The sequence below is a fragment of the Brassica oleracea genome, chromosome C1 (genome assembly GCF_000695525.1).
Source record: "Brassica oleracea var. oleracea cultivar TO1000 chromosome C1, BOL, whole genome shotgun sequence".
NCBI classification, from domain to species: domain Eukaryota; kingdom Viridiplantae; phylum Streptophyta; class Magnoliopsida; order Brassicales; family Brassicaceae; genus Brassica; species Brassica oleracea.
In genome coordinates, this window is record NC_027748.1 from 25,514,895 (window position 1) to 25,530,290 (window position 15,396).

General features: G+C 44.6%; 1 pseudogene; it reads right to left on the minus strand.

Annotated features, from left to right (window-relative positions):
- Window positions 1–603: 603 nt before the first annotated feature.
- Window positions 604–6,517, minus strand: LOC106335936 (annotated as a pseudogene).
- Between the last annotated feature and the right edge of the window lie 8,879 nt (window positions 6,518–15,396).

The window sequence follows — 15,396 nt, forward strand, 5'->3', positions numbered from 1 at the left end:
ATAATGAAGAAGAGATACTTAGGAAATAACAAAATTGACTGAGAAGGTGGAAGGTCAGTCAACAAAACTCTTCAGCTTCATATCTGGTCGATGTGACTTTTCGGCTGATGTCTAGATTCATTCGCCCAAGTTGAAGTCGCCGCGGTAAGCAGCTGGACGAACGCGGGACGGTCTGGACAGTCCGTGTCCTGATCAAGCAGTGTACTGATGCGGCCTAAGTCTTCAGATAGTTGGATGATTCATGCCTTAGAGAAATCTGAATGATAGAAGTCCAAGAGAGAGTCGGACATGAGGGTTAGTCCATCGGCTTGATCTTCGGAACACTCGGTTCGCGTCAAATGGACCATTTTGGGAAACCTCACGATCCAAGTCAAGTCTGGCACGATCCAAGTCAAGTCTGACTCGGCTGTTGGCATTGGCTTGTCGAGATGGTTGGGAAGGACGCGTACTGGCTCGGTAAGATCGGTCTTCAAGACCCGGACTTGGTCGAAGCTCCATCCCGGATGTAAGTGGGTGGAGGCGGTACACGGCTCGATCGTTCTGGGCGGTACGGCTAGGAAGGCGAGCCTCGGCTGAGGTGTTCTGAACGGCCTGTTCTCCATTCTAGTACGGTCCTATGTACTGATCCATGGACTGAGGCGCATTATTCCCTCTCTCTTCAAAAGGATTTGTCCACAAATCTGGATCATCTGCAAAGAAAGGAGATAGATCAGAAACATTGAAACTTGGAGAAATATCATTGATTTTCTTAAGGATCTGGAATGGTCCATCGACCCTAGGCAAGAGTTTGGACTTCCTTTCCTTCGGAAAGCGTTCCTTTCTCAAATGAATCCAAACAAGATCGCCCTCCTCAAAAACGACCTTGCTTCTTTTCTTATTTATCTTTCTCTCATAGATCTTTGTCTTGGCCGTGATGTTGGCACGGACTTGCTCATGCAACTTCCGAATGGACTCGGCTTTCTTCTTCCCATCTGTACTAACTCTTTCACTCAAAGGCAAAGGCAAAAGATCAAGTGGAGACATAGGGTTGAAACCATAAACAATTTCAAATGGAGAGAACTTATTCGCAGAATGCACAGAATGATTGTATGCAAACTTAACATGTGGCAAACATTCTTCCCAAAGCCTAAGATTCTTATTAACCAAATACCTAAGCAGTGCAGAAAAAGTTCGGTTCACAACCTCAGTTTGACCATCGGTCTGAGGATGACAAGTAGTCGAGAACAACAGTCTAGTTCCTAGCTTAGACCACAAAGTCTTCCAGAAATAGCTAAGGAACTTAGCATCTCGATCAGACACAATTGTTCTAGGCATGCCATGCAATCGGACAACATCTCTAAAGAATAGTTCAGCAACATGCACAGCATCATCAGTTTTATGACAAGGTATGAAATGAGCCATTTTTTAAAACCTATCAACTACCACAAAGATAGAATCTCGTCCGGCCTTAGTCTTAGGTAAGCCAAGCACGAAATCCATAGAGATATCTACCCAAGGATGAGATGGAATGGGTAAAGCTGAATACAAACCTTGGTTTTTTACTTTGGACTTGGACTTCTTGCACACCACACATCGGTTGCATATCCTCTCCACATCTTTCATCAGACTCGGCCAATAGAAGTGATCATAAACCATTATGTAGGTTTTCTTGATTCTGAAATGTCCCATCAAGCCTCCTCCATGATATTCCCTGACAAACAACTCCCTCAATGAACATTGGGGAACACAAAGTCGGTTATCAAAGAATAAGAATTCAGAGATTTGATAATACTTCCCATAGGCAATCTTGGAACATTTTCTGAAAATTTCCTTGAAGTCTGGATCAATTGCATATAAGTCTTTGATAAACTCAAACCCAAGCAACTTGGTCTCAAGAGTGGACAGAAGAACATACCTTCTGGACAAGGCATCAGCCACCACATTTTCCTTACCTTGCTTGTATTTGATTACATAAGGAAAAGTCTCAACGAACTCGACCCAACGAGCATGCCTTTTGTTCAACTTCTGCTGGCCCTTAAGATGTTTCAGAGACTGGTGATCCGTATGAATGACGAACTCCTTAGGCCAAAGGTAGTGTTGCCACGTCTGAAGGGCTTGGACCAAAGCATACAGTTCTTGGTCATAGGTGGGATAGTTGAGCGTAGCTCCTCCAAGCTTCTCACTGAAATAAGCAATAGGTTTCCTATCCTGCATCAAGACAGCACCAATACCTACACCCGAGGCCTCACATTCGATTTCGAAAGTTTTAGAGAAATCAGGAAGAACAAGTAATGGGTCTTGAGTTAACTTCCCTTTGAGGATCTGGAACGCCTCTTCCTGGGCTTATTCCTACTTGAACCCAAATTTCTTCTTGATCACTTCGGTGAGAGGGGCGGCTATAGAGCTGAAGTTCTGGACGAACCTTCGATAGAACCCGGCCAGGCTGTGAAAGCTTCTCACCTCGCCCACGGTCGTTGGACTAGGCCAGTCTCGAATGGTCTTGATCTTTTCCTCATCCACTCTGAGTGCATCTGCACCTACAATAAAGCCTAAGAAGACCACGCGATCTGTTCCAAAAGAACACTTACCAAGATTAACAAACAAACGTTCTCTTCTAAGAACTTCAAGAACAGATTTCAAATGCAATTTATGATCATCAAGATTCTTGCGGTAAATGAGAATGTCATCAAAGTAGATAACAACAAAATGACCAATAAAGGACCGCAAGATATGATTCATCAAACGCATGAATGTACTAGGTGCATTGATAAGCCCAAATGGCATGACAAGCCATTCATACAATCCTAGTTTAGTTTTGAATGCAGTTTTCCATTCATCACCTTCCTTCATGCGAATTTGGTGATAACCACTTTTCAAATCTATTTTAGAAAACACAGAGGAACCATGCAACTCATCAAGCATGTCATCAAGCCTAGGGATAGGATGCCTATACTTTACTGTTATGTTGTTGATGGCTCGGCAGTCCACGCACATGCGCCAAGAACCGTCCTTTTTGGGCACAAGGAGAACAGGAACGCCACAAGGGCTGAGGCTCTCCCTGATGTATCCCTTCTCAAGAAGCTCTCCAATCTGTCATTGAAGTTCCTTCGTCTCCACTGGATTGGCTCGGTAAGCTGGCCGGTTTGGAAGAGACGCACCTGGAACGAAATCAATCTGATGTTCAATGCCTCGGACTGGTGGAAATCCCTTAGGATTCTCATCTGGAAACACATCAGAGTATTCCTGCAACACATCTGTAAGATCACTCGGAATTTCCGGTGCAATGTTAGAGGAGGAAGCCATTAGAGTTTCTTTATAAACGAGCAAAAGAAACGGCTGTTCTGGGCATAAGGATTTCTTTAGCTGGCTTCCCTTGATAAAGAAGTTAGAGTTCCTAGGAGATACCTCAGGTTTGGATGGCTTTGGCTCTTTGTCTCGGCTCTTCTTCAGCTGGAGCTGCTCTTGGTGAACTTCGGCCGGTGAGAGGGGAACTAAGGTGATCATCTTTCCCTTATGATCAAAGGAGTGACGGTTGGTGTATCCGTCATGTATAGTCTTTTTATCAAACTGCCATTGTCGTCCAAACAGAATATGGCATGCGTCCATGGGCAGAACGTTACAAAGGACCTCGTCCTCATATCGTCCAATAGTGAGAGGGACCGCGACCTATTCCCGGACGTACTGTTCCCCAGTGTCGTTCAACCATTCCAATCTGAAAGGTCGAGGAAGTGGTTTGATCACGAGTCCTAGCTTCTTGACAAGAGACTCATTAGCAACATTAGTGCAACTACCACCATCAATAATCAAAGAACAAACTTTTTCTGAAACAAAACATCGAGAATGAAAAAGATTCTCCCTTTGTTCTTGTTCATTGGTTTTGGGTTGAACACTCAATGTTCTTCTGGTAACAAGAAGTGGACCGTAAGCTGGGTAGTCCAGATGTCCATCCTCCTTATCATAGATCGGCTCAAGTGTCTCATCAAAGGCCGGTTCTAGATCAATGTCTGAATGTTCTTCAAAGATCGGAACAAGTCTTTTGTCCGTGGCTCTCTTGGCAACTAGAAGTGTCCCTTGGTGTGGGTAGTCGAAGGACTCTTCTTCCTCATCAAAGATAGGACCGTGGTCTCCTTTGTCCTCTAGATCGTCCTGATCATCCTCGGACTCAACCTTGCCATTCTCCATGAGGATCATCACTTTCTGGTTCGGACACTTGCTGGCATAGTGGCCAAGGCCTTGACATCTATACACCGAATGTCTCTTGCCCTGTTGTTAGTCTCATCTGCTTTGCCTTTGTCAACACGAGCCGGGGCATTAGTCTTAAAAGTATTATTTGTTGTGATCGGAGACTTACCTTTGTCTTGATAGCTAGGCTAGGGAGCAAAGGCCGGTTTAGAGTAGCCCTTTCTCTTGGCTTGTTGCTCGATCAAAATAGCCTTGTGTAGCATTTGCTACATACTGGTATACTCCTGAAGCTCCATCCGATCTTGAATGTCTCGGTTGAGACCGGATAGGAATCTGGCCATAGTGGCGTCTAGGGGCTCGTCCACATCCGCCTTTAGCTTCAAGACCTCCATCTCTTGGTGATAGTCCTCCACGGATTTGGTTCCTTGAAGCAGCCGTCTGAGTTTTTGATGGAGTTCCCGGTGGTAATGTTCAGGAACAAAATGTCTCCTCATCATGGCCGAGAGCTCATCCCAAGTATAGATTGGTGGTCCGCCAATCCTTCTCTTGTGAGTCACAACTTGATCATACCAGTTAATAGCATAGCCAACAAACTCAGCGGCGGCCAATCTAACCTTTTTCGTTTCAGAGAAGTTTTGACAATCAAAAACAAGTTCAATTTTTCTTTCCAGTCCAGGAAAGCATCTGGATCGTTTTTACCATCAAAAGTAGGGATCTTAAGTTTTACTCCTCCTAAACCCTCATCAGTTCGATCAATACTAGCAAAAGGATTAACATCACCTGGGTCACGGTTTTGGGCTCCTCTCCTAGGGCGGTTGTTGGAATGATCGTCTTGGTTCTCATCATCTCCGACTTCTTCATTCGGCCGGCTGTTCCTCCGTGGGCGATCTCGCCTGGTTCTAGATCTGGCCAGTTGGCTACCTTGGAACTCATCAAGTCTGAGTTGGATCTGTTCTAAACCTGCATTCATAAGGTTAGTCATAGAATCATTGAGAGCTCTCATCTGCAAGTTAGATAAGCCAGCATAAGAATTCCCGGTTTGGTTCCTATCATCTTCACTCTCCATAGTTCCTGAAAAGTATAACACAAAAGATTAGTTTAAACCACAAAATTCCTCACACACTCAAGTGTTTGATCTCGCCCACTCTTAGTGTTTCTCTCGGAATTTGGATGGTCACTCAATAAGTTGTCTCTCAAAGTTCTAAGAGAACGAGACTAGTAACAAGTTAGGATCTCCAAGCAAACAGGGGTAGTTAGATAGAAAGATAAGAACTTTTTTTTTTTTGGTTTTGAAATCCGTATTAACCACTCTAAGGCTGGATTTCTCTTCAGCCAGTAGGATTTCTCTTCCACCACCTAGCCACTAATCAAACTTTTGATCTTTTTTTTTTTATAGATCTCTTTTCTCTTTTTTTTTTATATGGATCTTGTGGCTGGTAAAGAGATGGCCCGGATTTGAGATAGATAGAAGAAGATGAACAGATTTAGAAAATGGGAGATGAGAAGATGAAACGATGAGAAAGATGAAAAGATGATACCGGTTGAGTGGCTCTGATACCACTTTGATACGTCCTAGATTCGGACAAGGATCACTCAACAGGATTTTGGATATGAACTCGCCAAAGTAGGGAGATCTGATGGTTTGATAGGCGACACACAAGGTTGCGGAAGGGCCTTATGATACTACCGGCTTCGATTATGGTTTGGAATGTGACGTCAAGACCAACAAGGGAAGATCTGTTGACTGAGAAGGTGGAAGGTCAGTCAAGAAAACTCTTCAGCTTCATATCTGGTCGATGGGACTCTTCGGCTGATGTCTAGATTCATTCGTCCAAGTTGAAGTCACCGCGGTAAGGAGCTGGACGAACCCAAGACGGTCTGGACAGTCCGTGGCCTGATCAAGAAGTGTACTGATGCGGCCTAAGTCTTCAGATAGTTGGATGATTCGTGCCTTAGAGAAATATGAATGATAGAAGTCCAAGAGAGAGTCGGACATGAGGGTTAGTCCATCGGCTCGATCTTTGGAACACTCGGTTCGCGTCAAACGGACCAAGAGAGAGAAGTCTCGATCATTTTGGGAAACCTCACGATCCAAGTCAAGTATGGCACGATCCAAGTCAAGTCTGACTCTGCTGTTGGCATTGGCTTGTCGAGATGGTTGGGAAGGACGTGTACTGGCTCGGTCAGATCGGTCTTCAAGACCCGGACTTGGTCGAAGCTCCATCTCGGATGTAAGTGGGTCGAGGTGGTACACGGCTCGATCGTTCTGGGTGGTACGGCTAGGAAGGTGAAACTCGGCTGAGCTGTTCTGAACGGCCTGATCTCCATTATGGTACGGTCCTATGTACTGATCCATGGACTGAGGCGCATCAGGACTGCCTTCATGCTATATAACCAAGGCCTCCCAAGGATTGCATTAAACAGGGCAGGATGGTCTATCACGATGAATTCTACGATTTTCCTAATTTCTCCAGCAGTTACCGTGAGCTCAATCGATCAGAGGAAGTAAGTGGTTTCTCCTGCGAACCCGATGAGGGGAGTTCGCTCTTGCTTTAGGAGTGCTTTGGTGAATCCCATCCTTTTGAACGCGTCGTAGAAGAGGACATCGGCCGAGCTTCCGGTGTCGATCATTACTTGGGATAGTTCGCAGCCGCCGACGTCGAGTCGTATCACGAGAGCATCGTCGTGTGGTTTATCGAGATATGTGGTCTCGTTTTCGTCGAAGGTGATTTCATGATCGGGACCTGATAGGGGTTCTCTCACTCCTACGTTGTTTCCGGCTCTCCGTTGGTACCCTTTGATTGAGTTGACCGAATTGTAGAACTTGGAACCCCCATAAATGAAGTCGATCCGTTTTTTGCCTTTGTCGTGGGCCGGAAATTTCCATCTCTTAGTCAGTGCTGGTCGGTAGTGTCTCTGCCCCCCAGACAAATTGCGATTAAGGGTCTGCATTCTGTCTGTGTTCTGAATCTGTAGGGCAATCGGTTTTTCTAATAGCTCGCAAATTTTGGTCATTTTGTTCTTTCGTTTGAAGTTGGAGATTTTTCCGCGAGGGGACTCTGTGTTTGGGCTGTAGTGAATGACACTGGAGGAGGAGTGGTCTCATCGGGTTTTTTTCAATGTGCAGATTGCTATCGTGATCTCCAAGCGAATTTTTCCTTCGGTCTGGTTCTTGATTACGTCGGTTGCGTTGTTGTTTGGCTCCCACAAAATCATGTTGACTATTTTCTTCGGAGCTGGGGTGGAGAGCTCGGTGATTCCTGCTCGATCTCCCTGCCTCTTTTGTTTGTTGAGATTTTGTAGTCACTGGCTCTTCTTCTTCTTCTCCGGCTTCTTCAGTGGTTTTCTTATTTCTGTTTTGACGGTGAAGTGCGGCTCGACATTCTTCGGTCGAGTGGCCCTTGCTATCATGGAAGAGGCAATATTTGCTGAGGTCGTATGTTGAAGGCTTTTGCGGCAAGTTATTTATTGCATAGGAATGTTGCCCTTTGGTGGTTGGCTCTTTAGGAGTAGTAGGCTTTTTGGTTGCGTTATTCTTGTTCGCGCTATACTGTTCTTTCAAGGCTGCGACCTCCTCTTCGTGGGTGGCGAAATAAGAGGCTCGGTGTAGGGCGTCCTCCAACGAGATAGGTGCTCGTACTGCCAATTCTTCCCTGAATTTGGATGAGAACCAGACGCCATTCTTTAATGCTGCTAGGGCGACGACCTCGTTCGGATGCGAAATCTTGGCCTTGATTTCTCGGAACTTGTTTATGAACGCTCTCAATGGCTCGAAAGGTGCTTGCTTGAGATTCCAAAGATCTGCCTCAGTAACTCTTGTCTCTATGAAGACTGAATACTGTTTGAGGAACGTAGATACCAACTGAGTGAAATTGTCAATCGAGTTTTCTTCTAGTCCAGCTAACCATTCGAGGGCGGCCCCCGTGAGGTTCTCGGTGAAGAAGCGGCAGTAACCGGCCTCTTTTTCGTCGCCGGTGAGGTGTGCACTCGATATTGCTAAACGGAAAGCTCGTACGTGGGCCTTTGGTTCTGTGTTTCCTGCATATTCCCGGGAATTTTAACTTCCCAGCGTGATGCAGTCTGACGCTGGCGATTCTGTTTGTAAATGGAGTCCTTTTGGTTTCCTCGGTGACCATGTCGATAACTGGGGCAGAGCTTGTTGCCATATGCACGATCGCATGTATCCTTTTGAGCTCGGCATCGTTCCTCTCGATGTAGCGTCCGGATCGAGCGCTTGGGATCTCTGGAGTGCCGAATAGACCGGTGCTTTGGGGGTTCGACGCCGCTTTTAACGGACCGAGTGGCGTTTGATTTCTTTCTCGAGTGTTTGCAGCTCGATGCTCTGCGAGTTCCCTCTCAGCCTGGTCTAGTCGGTTAGTGATGGTTTGATTGGCGATCCTTTGTTTACAAATTTTGTCGATCAGAGATAAGAGCATTCCTCGAAGTTCGGTCATTTCTTCTCGAGTTTGTGCTAGAGGGGTCAGCAAAATTGGTCTGGATTGAGATCGGGTCAGGTCATCGGTGGATTGTCTGTCCCCGGGACGGTTCCAGACTCGAGCCCCGACTCGTTCTAGGATCGATGTCTGATTGATCGGAAGAGATCAATCTTGACTTGAAGTCGCGATCGGAGGATTTCGTTGCGTCTGGGTTGTTCCGGTCGCGTCATTGGCTCCCATTAACCTAGTTGGTGTTACTTTGGTCCCCGAGTCGGATCCGATGGGATCGATGTCGTTAACTCTTGAGGGTGTGGTTCCGGTGGTTTGGGTGGGATCCATAGTCACGCTTAGGAAACTTAGATCAGTTTCTTAGCAAAGATGTTTATCGTTTATCTGACCCACGGTGGGCGCCAAAATGTAGAACCTAAAATCTACACTAAATATTTGATAGTGATCGGGGTTTGATCTAGGGAAGACAAATGATGTAGGCAACGATATCTATAGAACACAACGATATTAAACAGTTTCCAGTAGGCAAAAATGAACTTTATTGATGAATAAGATCGAACACAATGAGTTGAACTAGATCGAATGATACAAATGAGATCCGTAAAGAAAGAGTCTAAGGTCGGGAGGAAAACAAGGTCGATGTTATTGTGTAGCTCTCTCTAGGGTTTTCAACGTGTCCTTCTTCACGTCCCTTCTTCTTCCTTTATAGTGTGTCAACTTCGGGATCTTCGTAACATCTCTGAGATCTCCGTCTCTTGTTCCACGATCTCCGCGACCTCGACGACTCTTCCTCGAGCTCGACTATTTGCTATGGGCTTCAGCTCCATAAGGCCCATGTCTTTGATCGCGGCCCGTTAAGGTATTACCCAAAACTGGGTCCAACAATAGGCTTCTGCAAGAAGTGAATCTACTTCCACTTGTGCCTGAATCTCTGGTCGTAGAGGGCGAAATTTGTGGACTAGAATTCTTTTCTATCTGTATTCTTCATCATACAAATCATCAGGGGTCTCAGGTGGTGCATCGTTTACTGCCATGATGGGGGTTGCAGTAGTCGTTCTCCCAATCGTTTGGACGACTATCGACCGATTCTTCATGTGGTGTGTCGGTCGATTTCTGAAGGCCACTGTCGATCGATGTTGCGGTGTGAGTCTCGATCGACGCTGAGTAGTCTGTCTCATACTCGGTTCCACAATGGCAAGCTGCAATGATTCCTGGATCATTGATTTATCTGGAGGACATCTCTTGCTTCTTGACTGGAATGGGGTCATAGTGGGCATTAGGATCTGTGAGTATTAGACACAACTGGTTGGTTTGCAAGTTGCACACTGCTCCCACTGTCGACAAGAAGGCCCTCCCAAGTAGTAGAGAAGAGTTCCAGTTTAGCTTGATGTCCAAGACATTGAAATCAACCGGAACTAGGGCATTACCAATCTGCACCTCCAGGTCTCTCACAATTTTTTCTAAGTTCCTCTAGGAACAATCCACTAAAGTGAAGAGTTCCTGCGAAGGCTCCACCTGCAGACCCAGAAGGTCTGCCATAACCCTAGGTAGGATGCTGACTGATGCTCCTGTGTCTCACAAGGCATGTGTAAATTCAATACCCTTCACCGTGCATGGTATTACAAATTACCCAGGATCACTCTTCTTCTTAAATGTAATCCCCATCCTCATCTTTTCTCTAGCTCCACAGAACATTCTCTTGATGTCTTCTTCTTTCTCTCTAGTTTCTCTGAAGAACATCCACAATCTATGGGTATAATAGGCATCCTCGAATGGCTTATCTATAGAAATCCTGAAGACTCTCTTTCGGAAATTTTCCTTTTCCTTTTCATTAGCCCCCCTCTTCAAATGGTTCACCACTTTTTCCTTTCTTCTCCTTAGGTTTCTTCCTGTAGGAACCCTATCCTCTTCCATAGGATCTTCTCCATCATCTGAAGGTGTCCTGACGGGCTCTGGTGGGTTTTCGGAAGGTTTGGGTTTGGGCCTGAGTTCATTAAGACGTGCAACATCTATCTTTGGTATCTGCACTCGGTAGGTAATAGGTGCTCCTTGATCGATATGCGCTGGAGGTTGTCGATCGATGGCGGCCTCTGTTTGTCGAGCGATAATACATTCTCCATGTCGATCGATGGAGGTTTCAACTCGTCGAGCGATTCTTACTTTATCAGGGCTGGGCGGATGTGGGTGTTTCGCTGCGAACTCCTAGTGAGTCAGGATCCTCACGGCATTGCAAGATGTGGTTGACTCCGTTGGTGTCATCGGTCGATGCTCTGGAGATCCTGTCGATCGATTCGGACTGGGTGACGTCGATCGAGGTTCAAAGTCTGGCATCGATCGACACCAATGCGATCCGCCGAAACTCATCAAACTTTCCACGTCGAAATCTCCTTCTTGCAGCTTCTCTTCCTTCACCACTTGCCAAAAATCATCCTCAATGATGGCATTCACGTGATGTTTCATCACATCATCCCCTACCACTCTTGTTGAGGATTCTTGCCCCTTGACAGCATCTCATGTCTGCACAACCTGCGTCTCCAGCTTCTTCACATGAGTGCTCAAAGTCTCAAACTTTGTGTTCAGGTTGGTGTAGATAGAATCAATCTTCCCATTGAAGTCCACTGTCATTTGCTGCTGTGTCCCAAGAACCCTATCGAGCATCTCTTCAATCTTGGTCTCTTGAGTAGGCGGCAGTGGCTTCCGGTAGTAGGAACTTCCATAATTCATGTTGTTGTTGTAGCTGTTGTTGTAGGGTTTCTGGTACTGCGAACTCTGGTTGAAATTTCTCCTATTTCCATAGGAATTTCTGTTTCCACCCTGGTTTCCAGAACCTTGGAATCCAGTTCCACCAATGTAGTTCACCTCTTCTTCTTCCTCTGTTCTACCCTCTGTGTCTACAGATTCTGCATCTTCAACCAAGCAGACCTGCTTCCTTAGAAGCTTGTGAACACTATCCAGCTTTGCGTTCACCTCATCCATCTGATCATTCCCAAGGATGGTGGCAGATTTTTTCCTCTTAAAATCAGTGTTCTTGGTGCTGTTGCTAGATGCTAGGTTTTGAATCACCTTCACTGCCTCTTCTGGATTCCTAAGGTTGAACGAAATCGAGCGACGAACAGGTGTTGTTGCCGATCGATGAGGAGCACGATTTTTTGCGGATTGAACGCTCCAAACTTGTAGGATCTGGTGAGAATAGTAGTTGGGTTTCCTTGTTGCTTCTAGCACTGCTGGCAACGGCACCAAATTTGATACCACTCAAATTACCCTAAGGAGTGATTTATACTCTCTCAAATACGAGGTCGAGTTGTAGTACTTAGGGATCGAATTCACAGGGAGCTAGTGAACCTAAGAAATCTAATATGATTTGTTAAGCCAGATGGTTTCGGAGATTTAAATGTAAATTGCAGTTTTATATTGAACAAGTGTTTGTTCAATAGATTGATTGAGGTTTTGGTGCTTAAAAAGGAAATCGTTAGACTTAGGGTTTTTATTCAGGAAACTTGGGATTATAATCCTACAGAAGCCTAATGAGTTGCATGCATGATAATGTAAAGCTCAACTACTTAGTTAACAAGTCCATCAGCGTTCCCAATGTTTGGACTTGTCAATTAACTAGATCTAATGATCTCAACTATCGTATGTCGACCAATAGAAAGTGTCGATCGACGATCCTATAGGGATATCGATCGATACACATTTCGCTCCATCGATCGATTATTCAATAATGATATCGATCAACGCGCTTCTTGTTAAGCTTTATGCGCTGGTTGAATGAGTGCTTACTAAGCTCACTAGATCAGCTCTCGCCTTACTCATAGCAAGAAACTTAGCTCAGTTAGAATGTTTTCAGGATGAGAATGAAGCTCTCGCTTTTATCTATCAATCCTAGGGCAGGTTCTAGGTAGCTAATCTAGAGACATACATTAATGAACAATCCTAATGACAATTACACAACTCAGCAATCTATAGTTGGGGGTAATCCCTCCTAACCTATTTAAACCCTAAAATCTAACAATGGAACTACTTAGACATGGCTAAGCAATTCATAACATCAATTAGGTAAGCTTTCTGCGCGCTTCGCTGTCGATCGATGTCATGATATGAACATCGATCGATTATTCCTCTCCAATATCGACCGATGATCGAGCTCGATGGTCATCTCGAGTGCTTGCTCCAAATATCTCCAAAATACTCCAAAATCATCACTTATCTCCAAATCACTCATGATCTTATAAATATAATAAATAGACTATAATATAACAATTATTAGTAAAAACACCTATAAACCATGGATGAAAATGGGTCAATTCCATGTTCTATCAATGATGAACCAAGCCCTTGACGCGAGCAACCAGGAGGCTCACATGGCTCAGTTTAGGGCCGAGGTGGCTGATAAGGAAATTTCTCGTCTGAGGGATGAGTTAGAGTGTTCCCGTCGTTGCGAGGGAGAATTGACTGCGAAGGAAATTCGTCGTGCGTGTAGGCGAGGAAAGAAAGAGATAGTCGAGGTAATGAAGAACCATCGCGCCCAACTCACGTGCGAGTTTAGGGAATTTAAGGAGAGTTACCAAGATCTCGGGGATTATCGCGAGTGTCGCGGTACCGTGGGCGGATTGTATCTCATGCAGATTCCTGATTATTCGTTTGCTGCCGAGGATGCGAAGCAAACTCGGCGTATGAAGGAAAGAGACGGAGATTTCGCGCTTCCCCAGATCGAGGAGAGGAATTGGAAGCAGTGGGAGCTGATTCATGTTTCTCCCGATACGGTGGAAGTTGAGACGGGGGCCCATGATGAGATGGGTGAAGTAAACCAGCCGTCGGTTCCCCTTAATGTCGATGACTTTTCTATAGGGGGATAGATGACTGGATACTACGAGTTTGATGGTTGATTGTGAAGCCTTTCGCGGCTTATTGGGAGAGTGTATTCCTTGTAATATATGATATCACTCAAATTACCCTAAGGAGTGATTTATACTCTCTCAAATAAGAGTTCGAGTTGTGGTACTTAGGGATCGAATCCACAGGGAGCTAGGGCACACAAAAAATCTAATAGTTGTACGATTAAGCTAGGCTAATAGTTTATAAAGTAGTAAATATAGATAGTAAAACAGTAAACAGTAAACGAGTTGAACAAGACTATTGTTCAGCTTGGCACAGTTTTGTTTGATGGAAGGATGGTTTGCTAGATCTAGGGTTTCTATTCAGGTAATCAGGATTATAATGATATATAGGCTAATTGTTGCTTTCAAGATATTATAGAACTCAAACAATAACAATAGTCTACCAGCTCTCGCATGTCTAGATTATCTATCACTAGATCTAAGATCTCAGCTCTCGCATGTTGATCTGTAGAAAGTGTCGATCGATTATTCTATAGGAATATCGATCGATACACCTTTCACAATATCGATCGATTAATCTATTGGATCATCGATCGATATCGCTTCTAGCAAGCTTTACGATCGGGTTGAATATGTGTTCACTAAGTTTCCTAATTCAACTCTCGTATGTTTCTAGCAATCCTAGCTCAATAGAATTCAGTTCAGAGAAAAGACCAAGCGATGGCATTGTGCCTAATGATTCTAAGATCAGGGTTCTAGTTCATGACTCTAGAACACAAGCAGTAAGAACAACCCTATGATCTTAGCAATCTATAGTTGGGGCTAATCCCTCTAACCTATTTGAACCCTAAACCTAACAGGTGGATCTATTCAGACATGAAGTTTGTAACAGAAATCATGGATAGAATAGATGAAATTGCAATAGATATAAAAATCAAAGACAATGGAGTTCCAGGAGGACTCTTTCTCTCCTAACTAAGAACAATGAATTAAAGAAAGTTTAGATAGCGTAGCCGTCAACAAAGGCTTATAAATAACATAAATAGGGTTTCTGGTCGTCCAAGGTTATTTTGGTAACTTGGTATGGCTTCTGGGCTTCAAACGGTCTTTAAATATGCTTGATCCATGTTCTGGCATCACTGCCGATCGACACCAATGCTGTGTTATCGATTGACATTCCTTTATCTCCTCGACAGCTTCCTCTTGTGAGGCAGACTGACCACCCTTCAGTAAAACAGGCATAACTTCTGCTACAAGATGCTGATTGACCTCAATAGCTAAACATTTGATGCGTCTGTGCAGTTCTGCACCTCAAAAGACTCCAAAATCACCATATTTCTCCAGAACGTACCTTAACCTGTAAATAATCTAAATAGACTCTATATAGTAGTAAATATATATTAAAACACTTATAGACCATGGCTGAAAGTGGGTAAAATCCATGGTTTATCAACTCCCCCAGATTTACCCTTTTGCTTGTCCTCAAGCAAAACACACAGGTAATCTCTCTGAAAGAGGTTTGAAAACAGCAGGGACTCACATGATTTAAAAAACTTAGAATCATCACCTCTACAATATTGCAATCCACATCTAAGAAGTCCTAATCACAAAAGCACATTGTCATGTCCCCGATCCTGGATAGGATCGTCTGGACGGACTGCGGTGCGAGGAAACGCACCAGTCAGGTCATATGACCTAAAGACAAGTATATCATGGCCTGAAGGTAAGGTTAAGGGCATCAGGAAGCTAAGACATAGCTAATCCAAGAAGGAGACAAGCTCAAAGGAGCTGGACAAGCGAGCTGGTATCTGGACAAGATCCAGGTGAAGCTCGATGAAGTGAGTGATCATAATGGATCATGGGGGAAACTAAGTCTAGGTCTGGAAATTGACCAAGGGACTTAGAAGGATTGAAGAAGATAAAGGAAGCAAGCTGGACACAGTGTATAACAG